This window comes from Oryctolagus cuniculus, chromosome 20, assembly GCF_051225735.1.
Source record: "Oryctolagus cuniculus isolate XC-2025 breed Fujian yellow rabbit chromosome 20, ASM5122573v1, whole genome shotgun sequence".
Classification (NCBI taxonomy): domain Eukaryota; kingdom Metazoa; phylum Chordata; class Mammalia; order Lagomorpha; family Leporidae; genus Oryctolagus; species Oryctolagus cuniculus.
In genome coordinates this window covers 51,137,765-51,149,825 of record NC_142886.1, presented here as the reverse complement: position 1 = coordinate 51,149,825, position 12,061 = coordinate 51,137,765, and the positions used below count along the sequence as shown (strand labels likewise).

Sequence of the window (12,061 nt, the reverse complement as noted above, 5' to 3'; positions counted from 1 at the left end):
TTCTCTCTCTCTCTCTCTCTCTCTCTCTCTCTGTCCACTCTGCCTGTCAAAAAAAAAAAAAAGAAGAAAAAAGAAACAAGAGAAGTGCTAGTCTTTTTTGAAAAGGTCTGTTTATTTGACAGACTGCGTGACAGGCAGAGGCAGAGAGAGATCTGCGAGCCACCGGTTCACTCCCCGAATCATTGCGACAGCCGGGGCCAGGCCAGGCCCAAGCCAGGAGCCAGGCGCTCCGTCGGCGTCTCTGCCATGGGGTCATTGCCAGGGCCTCATCGCGAGCGCTGTCCGTGCTCCAGGGACCCAGGTTGTGCCGTCTCCCCCTCGGCAGGTGCAGGCTTCTCACCGTTTGACAGGGCAGAGACCGAGGCTGGGACCTGGGTCCCTGGGGGGGGGGCACCTGTGTCACCTCCACAGGGGCAGCAGCGCTAGGGGCTGGAGTGGAGCTGAGTCATCCCAGCAGTGTCCAGGGGCCATCGGGCATGCAGGGCAGGGTTGGCCAGGTCCCCTCCCGGGCCTCCAGCCCCCTGTCCCACAGCAGCCGGCTCCTCACAGCCCCCAGCTGGAGTGGGCCACACCAGCACAGCCCCAGCCACCTGGAGAGCACCTGCAGCCGTACCAGGTCGCCCAGGGCTGGGCCTCACGGGCCATCCCCGGGGCCCCACCCCGCCCTCCCTGCTCTCCCATCCTGCCCCGTGCTGCCGCTTGGAGCACACACAGGAATTCAGCAGGGGCTCACCCCGGGCAAGGCCGGGAGTGGGAGGCGGCTGCCCAGACATCTGGAAAACATCACCCGCCTCTCGCCTGGGGAGCAGGAGATAAGGAGCCGCCCCTCCCCGCCGAGCCCGGAGCCCAGGGGCCTGTGACTTTCAGTGGTGACGCCCCAGGGTAGCAGGTGCTGTGCCGCCCACTCTGGGTGTGAGCCTGCTCCCTGGGAGGCCCTGCACGCCCGGGTTTCTCTCCCAGGTTCAGAGCTGCTGAGTCGGCTCTGGCAGGGACCAGGGATGGAAACTCAGAGCTGTCGCCTATCTGTGGGTCAAGTTCTTGAAAATTTTAGGTTTGATCCTAAGAGCAGCAGAGACCAATCCACGGCTCTGATCCAGGAAGCCGGGGCTGGAGAGCTGCTGGGCACAAGGCCAAGTGGGGTGCCGGCTGGGCAGAGCCCGGGGCGGAGGGGTACAAAGGAGGGGAGTGTTTCTGGGGAGCCCCAGCCGCTGTCCCTGGAAGCACCCTTGGGCGACCATGCCTGATTGCCCCAGAGCAGGGACGGAACCGCCAGGCCCCCAGGGGTCTCCTGCCCACGTTGTCCTAGATTTCCTGGGTTCCAGGAAGGCTCCTGGGGGACAGTGGGCAAGCCCCAACCACCTGTGTCCACTCTGCAGCTCTGACCGGCCCTTCCGGGGGAGCCTGACCCATGCCCAGTAGGAGGAGGCCCTGGGCCAGCGTTGACCGTCCAAGCTCAGGACTGGCAGCAGGAGGATCCCATCCCAGGAACTACAGGACAGCAGGGAGATGAACCCCTGGGATGGCCACAGTCCCAGAGCAGAGCAGCACAGGCCTGCCCGGGGCACGCTGAGCAGTGCCCAGCATGAGGGTCCTGTCTCAGGGTCCCGGGGGGGGGGGCGCGGGGAAAGGAGGGTAGGGAGATGCCCGAGATAGAGGGCGGGGGTCCCGTGTGACATTGACCCTGGGCAGTTGCATTTCACTGGGCTGTGGGTGACACGCCCTTGCTGCCTCTCAACACAGGTGATGGGACCACAGGCTGAGCTAGGAGGACCGTGCCCTGCCCAGGGTGGGGAGGGGCAGGAGAACCGCACCCCCTCACCAGGCTTTTCTCTGTGGGCAGGCGGTGCCTAGGAAGGACAGGGCCAGGGCAGTGGGGGAGGCCTGGGCTCTGGGTGCCCAGACGGGAGAGCTGACTGGGCCTGGGGCCAAGCTGGAAGGCCAGGGGCTCCCTCCTCAGGACTGACCGTACCCCTGGCCTCTGCAGGGAATGTGGGGAGCCCTTTGTCCTGGCAGCTCCTCACTGGGGGACCCTGGAACAGGGACCCAGCCCCAGGGGAGCTGTAGACATGCCGGGGTGCACCCCTGCAGCCCGGCTGCCCGTCATATGTGTAAGAAATCTTCTAGAAGCTACTTCGCAGCCCCCAAAAGCGAGCCCCTGGGCCACCTCGCAGGGAGGCCCTCAATTCCAGCTTTATCAAGGAACAGGTGATTTCACACAAAATTATGTGTCGGACTTCCAGGTCCCAAATTCCATCCCTCAACCGAAGGCCAGACGTGCCCATTAATGATTAAACCTCGGAGCGGTGAGAGGGACGCTGACTGGTGCCCCCCCCCCATTCCTGCCGGGACCTAGCTGCCCAACCCTACCCAACGAGAGCTAGTTCCTGCCAGCCAGGGGAGGGGCGGCACTGCTCCCAGGGAAAGCCAAATATTGTCTCCTTCCAGCAAACAGGCTGCCCATTGTAGCCGCAGCCCGGCCCAGGTTGCCCAGGGAGGTGGGAGCGGGGTGGGGGTGGGGCCTGCCGCCGTCAGCACGGGGAGAAAGGGCTTCAGGCTTGGGCAGGAGCGGGCACCGCGAGGGAGAACCGTATTTGTTTTTTGGTTTTGTTTTAAATATATATGTATTCATTTGTTTATTTAGGAAGTCAGAGTTAGAGAGAAGGCGAGACAGAGAGAGAGAGAGAGAGAGAGAGAGAGAGAGGTCTTCCATCTGCTGGCTCACTCCCCAGATGGCTGCAACAGCTAAGGCTGGGCCAAGCCAAAGTCAGGAGCCAGGAGCTTCATCCGGGTCTCCCATCTGGGTAAGACAACAGACTCTGGGGCCCAAGCACTTGGGCCATCTTCCACTGCTTTCTCAGGCCATTCCCAGGGAGCTGGATCGGAAGAGGAGCAGCAGGGCTTGGACCAGTGCCTGTATGGGATGCCAGCACCACAGGTGGAGGCTTTCCCTGCTGTGCCCCATGCCGGGTGCCGGGTACCGGGTACCGGGCAGGAGTGCAGGGATCTGCATCCCAGGAGGCCTCTCACCTCAGCGTCTGTAAGACGGGGGCGGGTCAGCCGGAGGCTTCCTGAGCCAGGTAGAACTCCTAACACCAGAGCTTGGCACCCGCTCAGGGCTCCAGGCAGGCCACGTCCATCCCAAGACCCCTGTGTGTGTGTGTGTGTGTGTGTGTGTGTGTGTGTGTGTGTTGGCAGGGTGCTGGACGATGTCTGTGCTCAGCATTTGGGGTTGACCAGACAGAGAACAGGAAGCAGAAGAGAGGTGGGGGGGTCCCCAGAGGGGTCAGGGGTCAGTGTGAAAGTGTGTGTTTTTGTAGCTAATGTGACTTCACATCCCATAACAGGTCGTGCTCCAACGCCCACAGCTGGCCGGGTTCCAGGGTCCTCACGCGATGCCAGGGGCTCTGCCGCCGGCCCCGCCCCCAGGACCCCGCTCTGTCCGCTGGCACCCGGCCCCTCCTCCTGGTTCGTGGGGTGAACCTGCAGACAGGAGATTTCTGTCTGTCTGTCTGTCCCCCTCTCTGAAAAGATTTGAAGCTGGTCTGGTGTGGCCGACTCTGCACCTTCTGTCCTGTGAGTCGATCATGGCAGAGAGCTGGCGCGCGGGAGACTGGAGCAGGCCGGGGCAGAGGCAGAGCTGGGGGACCCTGGGGGGAAGGGAGCGGGATCGTTTTTGCATCACAACTGCTGTTCCAAGTGGATTGTGTGCTGCCTTCATTAAAAAGACTTTGTTAAAAAGAAAATATGTGGAGCCCCTGTCCGTCCCAGCACAGAACATCAGGTTCAACCAGCGGGAGCGCAGCGAGAGGGGCCTGCGCCAGCGTCGCCGGGCTCCCACCGTCGCTGCCTCCGGCCACTCCTGCCTCAGCTCTGGGTTTACCTCGGGAGCCACGGGGGCTCGGGGCGGGGGAATCTTGCCTACTCTCAGGGAACAGCGCTCCCAAACCTCAAGGCAGCTTTCCGGCTTCCCCTCTCAGCTGCTTTATGGACAGCCTCTCTGACCCCTCTGTCCAGGGCCCCCGAACACCCTGAGCATGCAGGGAGGGTGGCCCCTGGCCACTGCTAGGAACATGGGATCCATCCATCCATCCATCCCCCCATCCATCCCATTGTCCCTCCCTCCCTCCCTCCATCCCATTGTCCCTCCCTCCCTCCCTCCATCCCATTGTCCCTCCCTCCCTCCCTCCATCCCATTGTCCATCCCTCCCTCCCTCCATCCCATTGTCCATCCCTCCCTCCCTCCATCCCATTGTCCCTCCCTCCCTCCCTCCATCCCATTGTCCCTCCATCCCTCCCTCCCTCCCATTGTCCATCCATCCCTCCCTCCATCCCATTGTCCATCCCTCCCTCCCTCCATCCCTCCCTCCCTCTATCCCTCCCTCCCTCCCTCCCTCCCATTGTCCATCCATCCCATTGTCCATCCCTCTCTCCCTCCATCCCTCCCTCCATCCCATTGTCCATCCCTCCCTCCCTCCATCCCATTGTCCCTCCCTCCCTCCCTCCATCCCTCCATACCATTGTCCCTCCCTCCCTCCATCCCTCCCTCCCTCCATCCCTCCCTCCCTCTATCCCTCCCTCCATCCCTCCCTCCCTCCCTCCCTCCCTCCCTCCATCCCTCCCTCCCATTGTCCATCCATCCCATTGTCCATCCCTCTCTCCCTCCATCCCTCCCTCCATCCCATTGTCCATCCCTCCCTCCCTCCATCCCATTGTCCCTCCCTCCCTCCCTCCATCCCTCCATCCCATTGTCCATCCCATTGTCCATCCCTCCCTCCATCCCTCCCTCCATCCCTCCCTCCATCCCATTGTCCATCCCTCCCTCCCTCCCTCCCTCCCTCCCATTGTCCCTCCCTCCTTCCATCCATCCATGTCCCTGCATGGGCATCCGCTCACCCCACTGTCCATGCACCCGCACACCCGTCCGCTCACCCCACTGTCCACGCACCCGCACACCCGTCCACTCACCCCACTGTCCACGCACCCGCACACCCGTCTGCTCACCCCACTGTCCTTCCATCCAACTCTTGCTGGCGCCTGCTGGAGTCAGCCCCATGGGCCCTGCCCTGTCGGCCCCAGTGACCTCGAGGGAGGAGAGGCGCTGGAGCGGGGGTCAGTCCCGGGCACGTGGGGGCAGCAAGACGGGCACTGTGCTTGGGCGGCCAGTGAGGAAGGCACTTGAGTAAATGGTCTGGGAGCCTGGACGAGCAGGGCGGTGGACAGGGCCAAACCGGGTCAGAGTGGGGACAGTGGTGCCACCGGCAGTGACAGTTCTGTCCCCAGGCTCTTCCGGCAGACACTCCCTCCTCCAGAACAGGATCTGCAGGAAGGAAGTCTTCAGAGCCCTGACCGGTTAGCGCCAGGCCTGCTCCTGCAGCCAGGAATTCCAGCCAGGAATTGGGCCCTGGGCCTGTTTACCTCCCTGACTTCCCTGCAACCCCACTGAGAAGTGGCGGGGGAGGGGTGGGTTTGACCGGGTCCCTGTCAGGCACGGTGGAGGCCCCGTGGATCAAGACAGGGCGCAGAGAACGCAGTGGGGAGAGGAGGCCCCTCCTGCAGCGGCTCGGGAGCACAGGGGCGCCCACAGCACGCAGGACCGCGGGCCCATCCTGGACGGTGCTCAGAGCCCGCTGCCACACTGCCTTCCTGCCGTAAGCAGCACCAAGGCCTGCTGGCCAGGGACCTGAACTTGCAGACCACCAGTGACCCAGCTGTGGTTCCGGTTTCTTTATTTTTTTTAAAAGATTTATTTTATTTATTTCAAAGACAGAGTTACAGAGAGAAATAGAGACAGAGAGAGAGGTCTTCTATCCACTGGTTCACTCCCCAGTTGGCCTCAACGGCCTGAGCTGCCTCGATCCGAAGCCAGGAGCCAGGAGCTTCTGCCGGGTCTCCCAGGTGGGTGCAGGGGCCCAAGCACTTGGGCCATCTTCTACTGCTTTCCCAGGCCACAGCAGAGAGCTGGATGGGAAGAGGAGCAGCCGGGACTAGAACCGGCGCCCACATGGGATGCCAGCACTTCAGGCCAGGGCTTTAACCCATTGCACCACAGCGCTGCCCCCCACCCTACCCCAGCTGTGGTTCTAGAAACGTCCTTTCCCCCTTAACAAAATTCAGGACCTCCTAGGTATGGTTTGTGGAAGGAACAATGAAGACAGTGGCCCTTCCCCACTGCAGGCCCAACCAGCCAGGGAGAGAGGCCCCCGCCCAGCTGTCCAGCCCCCCACTGTGGGCAGAGCGCATCCCGGGTCTGGAGAGGAAGAGACCTAGCAGTGACCCTCAGCAATGACCAGCACACTAGCGGGGGCCTGGCCTGGGGGGTTGCTCACCACATGTCCATCTGCCAGGTTGAAGGTCGCAAGCTGGGTCCAGGGAGAGGAGGGACTGGGGCTGGGGAGCAAGGGGGCTGGGCCCAGGGCAGGCAGCCGCAGGGTAAGGGGGCTGGGTGAGGCAGAGGCCAGGAGGGGCTGAAGGAAGCCTGGGCCCTTGACGTCCACTCCACTGTTGTCACCAAGCCTGGGACATGGGCGGGGCAGCCCCGGGCTGGGGCAGGGCTGCTGCAGGACGGAAGCCGCCAGCAGGAAGGAGCTGTGGCTCGCAGGACACGCCGGCCGGCTCAGGCTGGGTGCTCAGGGCTGCTGCCTGCCGGCAGGCTCTCCCTGCTGGAACTTCCCAGTCCCTGGGCAGGGCCCTGCAGGCTGGACCCTGGCCAGAGAACAGCAGGAAAGCGTTCAGGAATGAAGAGGGCAGCACCTGCCCACCCCCTCCCCCCGGGGCCCTTTGTCCCCAGAAAGTGGTGGGGGAGGGGAGGGGCCTTCCCCAGGAGGAGCTGGGACGGCTGCGGGCCTGTGACAAGGACAGCATCGCCGCGTCGGCCACACTGAACTGCACACACCTGGGGCCCCCGGCTCGGTGAGCAGCTGTCCAGGAGGCCAGGCCCAGGACCCAACGAGCAGGCGCTCAGAGCCAGCGACAGGCTTGGGCTGGGTGTGCTGGGATGTGCAGCTGCAAGGCCGTGGACAAAGGGCAGAGACCACAGGCAGAGGGGAGCCGAGGCTGGGACCCAGCAAGGCTGCACCCCAGAGGGGTCCACATGGGCGCAGGTGGACAGGGACCAAGAAGTGAGTCAGGGGGGACGGGCAGTGAGAGGGCTCTGAGCTGAACCTCAGGGCAGGGACCCTGCTGGTCAAGCCCCTCTGACCTCAGGTCTGACTCAATCCTGTTCGGGGCCCATGCAGCAAGGAGACAGCTGGGGACAGGGTCCTGCTGCCCCAGAGCCCCTCTGTGGGGAGCAGCGCCCCGCCCCCATGCCTGCTGCCCTCACAGACACCCGAGCTGTGGTCAGGGCAGGCTGCAGGACACAGCGTGACCTCAGGATGTCCCCCACACCGGCCTGAAACTGGCCTGTACCTGCAGCTCTGGGAGCCTGCCGGAACCCAGCTCCCCACCTGAGATCCAAGCAAGGCAGAGTTCAGGTCGCTCGCCTGGCCGGCCGCTCCCGACGCTGCCCCACTTTGCAGCGTCCTCGGGCCAGCCCTGACCCGCCCGCACCACAGCCTTCCCGTCTGTAAGACGAGAGGGACCAGAAGGCTCTGGGCTCCCTCCTCACCCCTCCCGGCACACCTGTGGGTGCCTGGCCCTTGCACAGTGGCGGGGTCCCCCACAGGGGCAGTGCAGACAGACGGGCCGACAGGCACGGAAGTGGGCGGTGGCACCCGTGACTGCTGGGACAGGACGGGTGGGCAGGAGCTCGGGGGGGGACGCCGGAGCTGGTGGTAAGGGCCATCCCTCCTTCCACCCCGGGCACCGGCTCTTGCCCACAGGTCAAGTGCCAGGGGTGGCAGCTACCAGTGAGCGTCCGCCGGTGTGAAGCTGTGACTTCTGGCGCACGCACCTGGGCTTTGCGGTGAGCCTCGTTCTCTCCAGTGAGGGCCAGTGCGCCAGCATGGTGTAACTCCCTGTCCTGTGAGAAGCCAGGCAGGGAGGGGTGTCCTGGGCAGCCAGGAGCCAGGGGGTGGCCCCAGGAGGGGGAACCCGGGACCAGGCCACTCTGTTTCTCCAGCCCTGAGTCCCGGAACAAGGAGACCTGGGCCCAGGCTGGGGAGGCCATGCAGCGCAGCCGGGGTGGGGCAGGGACCGCGCCTGGAACAGAGGCTGTGGGATCGAAGGCATCCCGGCTGAAGCTGTAGCAGGTGCAGAGGCGGGGTGGGGCTCAGGACGGCAAGCTGGAGGTGGAACGGAAAGGTGAGGGTCTCAGTAGCCGGGAAGGAGTGGAACACAGGGCCCCTGCAGACCTGGGCCTCCTTGGGACCACGCAGGACTCGAGCCTGCCCGAGTTCTGGAGCAGGTGCCAGGGCCTGGGGCACGTCGCTGCCTCCGGGACACATACTCCACTCCACTTGCCCACAACTGCAGCCCTCCTGCAGGGAGCACTGCACATGGAAGTGGCCAGTGCGGGGGGGCGGGACCCTGTTCCTGTCCTGCACATGGAAGTGACCAGTGGGGGGGCCGGGACCCTGTTCCTGTCCTGCACATGGAAGTGGCCAGTGCGGGGGGGGGGCTGGACCCTGCTCCAGTCCTGTACATGGAAGTGCCCAGTGCGGGGGGCCTGGATCCTGCACCTGTCCTGCACATGGAAGTGGCCAGTGTGGGGGCTGGACCCTGCTCCTGTCCTGCACATGGAAGTGGCCAGTGCGGGGGGGGCTGGACCCTGCTCCAGTCCTGCACATGGAAGTGGCGAGTGGGGGGGCTGGACCCTGCTCCTGTCCTGCACACGGAAGTGCCCAGTGAGGGGGGCCTGGATCCTGCTCTAGCAGGACTGTAGGAGCCAGGCAGCCCAGCAGGCCCTGTGCCCCTGCTCAGGGGCGGGGCCAGGAAGTCAACTCCCCGGGCCACAGGCCTGCCTCCTGCCTGGCACTGCCTGGCGCCACTCTGCAGGCATGGACACTGCTGCCCACGGGGCAGGAAGCACCTGGAACAGGCTGCAGGGCCTCCCGGCCCAGCCCTGCCCGTGTGATCTCGGGAGTCCAAGTGCTCTCTCCCCAGAGGCAGATGGCACGTGGCGAACCCACTGAGGAAGGCAAGGTTGGCCTGATGCCAGGAGCCAGGGTTCCCTGGGGGGTGCGCGACCCCCAAGGGGGCCACCAGGCGGCCAAGGTGCCGGGGAAGGCTGCAGCAGGAGGCAGCTGGGCAGCAATGCCGGCTGCAGCCCCTCGCCATGTCCCTCCCACGGGGCGGGGGGCTCCTGCCCACCACCCACAGCTTCAGTGCCGGTTCTTCATCCCGGCAGAGCAGGTGTGGGGCTCTGGCCCAGCCCCCTCAGCCTGGAACCGCCACCTGTCGTTCGCTGGGTGGTCACCTGCGCCATCCTGTGACACTGGCCAGCGTGTCCGCAGAGTCTTCTGCAGCCCTGCCCCTCTTCCACAGCACCCCCCCCGAATTCCCCCTCCGGGGATGAGGGAGGCGAGCGTGGCTCTGAGAGCCTCCAGCAGAGAAGCCGGTTCCAAGTTCCCGTCAACAGCACTTGGCAGGCAGCTCAGCCCCGCCCCGAGGCCTCATTAGGCAAAACACAGCACCTCGGCGCGCAGCGGGAGGCTTGCCGGGGCTGGCGCTCCCGGCAGATCAGAGCAGCCGCCCAGCCGGCCCACGTGCGCTGTCACAGCCACACGGCACTGTGGTCACAGACCCAGGGTTCGGGCCCTCGCCCGGCCTGTAGCAGCGCCACCTCTCTGTCCACACACAAAAGGGAGGTGGGGGTCTTCCTCTGGGGTCGTGAGGAGCGCCCAGGAGGTGCCTGGCTCACAGCTGGGCTAGGCAGGGGCAGGGCTGCTGACCCCAGGCCGAGTGGGCAGGGGTGCGGCTGCAGCTCCCGGAACTCTGCCCTGGGAGTCCAGAGCCATGGCGGCCGGAAGGAAGCAGGGCACTGCTTGATTCTCTTTTAATTTTGCTTTATTTACTTGAGAGGCAGAGAGACAAAGAGTGCCTCTCCGCTGGTTCACTACGCAGCTGCACACAGCGGCTGGGGCTGGGCCAGGAGCTCCATCCCCGTGTCCCACAGGGCGGACAGAGACCTAAGTACTTGAACCACGCATCCGCGTAGGGGCCCCAGAGGAAGCTCCTGGCTTCCAATCAGCCGAGCTCCTGCTGTTGCGACCATTTGGGGAGTGAACCAGCAGATGGAAGAACAGTCTGTCTCTCCCTCGTCTGTAACTCTCTCTCTCTCAAATAAATCCATAAATCTTTAATAAGCAAGTAAATATAAAGAAATGCTCACGTCCTGTAGCAGAGCACCTGGGTTCAAAACCACCACTGGCTCCTGACTCTGGCTTCCTGCTACAGCCTGGGAGGCGGTGGGACGGCTCAGGTGACTGGGTTCTCACCTCCCAGCAGAGACCTGGATGGAGTTCCGGGCTCCCAGCCCCAGCAGGTGTAGGCTTTGGAAGAGCGAAGCAGTGCTTGCTGTCTCCCCAGGCCGAGTGGTGGACAGGATTTTCCGCCTGCCTTTTTCAAAGCCTTGCTCTACTGCTGAGACCTCTCAGGGTCGGGAAGCCTGCCTGCGCAGCCTGCCCGCGCAGGGAAGCTGTGCACTGAGCAGCCTGGCTTCCCTCCTGCCAGCCAGTCACCTGCAGGCTGCCTTGCAGGGGTAAAACCGCTACAGCAAACCGGCCCGAGCGCAGAGCGCATCCAAAACGACCCGCCAGGACCCAGACGCGGGGTGGGGTCTGCACGTAACTGTTGGGAGCAGGGAAAACGGACGCGTTGGCATCAGACGAGGCGGCTGCGTCCTCACCTGCCCGCAGGAGCCGACCCATCGCATCTTGAGTCGCAAGTCGAGAAATATAGGGCAACCACAGATTTATGCAAAACAATTCAATAAAGCCCCGAAAGAACTAAAGTGTGTGATTCAGGGGCGGGCCTTGGTCTGCTCTTTCTTCCTTTTTGAAGACTGATCGATTGATTTGGAGGACAGAGGAACAGAAAGAGAGGGAAAGGGAGAGAAAAAGAAACTTTTTTTTTCCCCAAAGAAACCTTTTACTTAATGGGTACAAATTCCACAAGTACAACTTTAGGGATACAGTGATCCTTCCCTCATACCCGCCCTGCCACCCCCACTGCCACCCCTCCTGCTCCCTCTCCCATTCCATTCCATTTTCCATTAAGATTCTTTTTCAATTAACTTCATACACAGAAGACCAACTCTACACTAAGTGAAGATTTCAACAATCCACACACACACACACACACACACACACTGAGAACTGGTTTTACAGTTAACTCTCATAATACAACTTATTGAGGACACAGGTCCTGCATGGGGAGTTAGTGCACGGTGACTTCTGTTGTTAACTTAACAAGTAACACTCTTGCGTATGACGTCAGTGACCACCTGAGATTCTTGACATGAGCTGCTTGGGCTATGGAAGCCTTTTGAGTCCACAAACTGTCAGTATTTGGACAAGGCCATAAGCAAAGTGGAAGTTCTCTCCTCCCTTCAGAGAAAAGTGCCTCCTTCTTTGATGGCCCCTCTTTCCACTGGGGTCTCTCACAGAGATCCTTCGTGTGGGAGAGAAATCTCATCCATTGGCTCACTCCCCACGTGGCTACGATGGCCAAGGCTGGGCCAGATTCAAGCCAGGAGCCTGGAGCTCCATCTGGGTCTCCCACGTAGGTCCCACGTGGGAGCAGCAGCCCCGGTTCTTGGGCGTCTTCTCGTCCTCTGCGGCCATCCCAGGAGGCCAAGCGGAGCTGGGACTCAAATCCAGGCCACACGCCCGCCCAGTGTTCTCCAGCTCAGCCCTCCGAGGCCTTGACTGTGTCCCGCTTGCTCGGCGACACGGCCCTCCCTGCTCAGCCAGGCAGGCTAAGCGGTCAGCAGCTGCCTTCAGGGTTACCAGAGGGACACGCCACGGTCTCAGCAACGGAGAGGGACATTTCTAGTCTTGCTGGCACCCGTCACGCCGGGGGTGGGGGTGTGGCTGGCCCGGTGAAGCCCCCCGAAGAGGGAGGCTGGGCAGCCAGGGAATCAACCCTTCTTCCCCTGTGGCGGCCTCAGAGGACCGTCGTT

At 63.1% G+C, this 12,061-nt stretch overlaps 1 long non-coding RNA gene across 1 annotated transcript; it reads right to left on the bottom strand.

The window, feature by feature from the left end:
- Window positions 1–5,720: 5,720 nt before the first annotated feature.
- Window positions 5,721–8,426, bottom strand: LOC127487885 (uncharacterized). The gene is made up of 4 exons (XR_007915154.3): window positions 8,292–8,426; window positions 7,892–7,960; window positions 6,327–6,702; window positions 5,721–5,958 (listed from the first exon to the last, which is right to left on the bottom strand). It is a non-coding gene; the product is annotated as an uncharacterized LOC127487885 (long non-coding RNA).
- Between the last annotated feature and the right edge of the window lie 3,635 nt (window positions 8,427–12,061).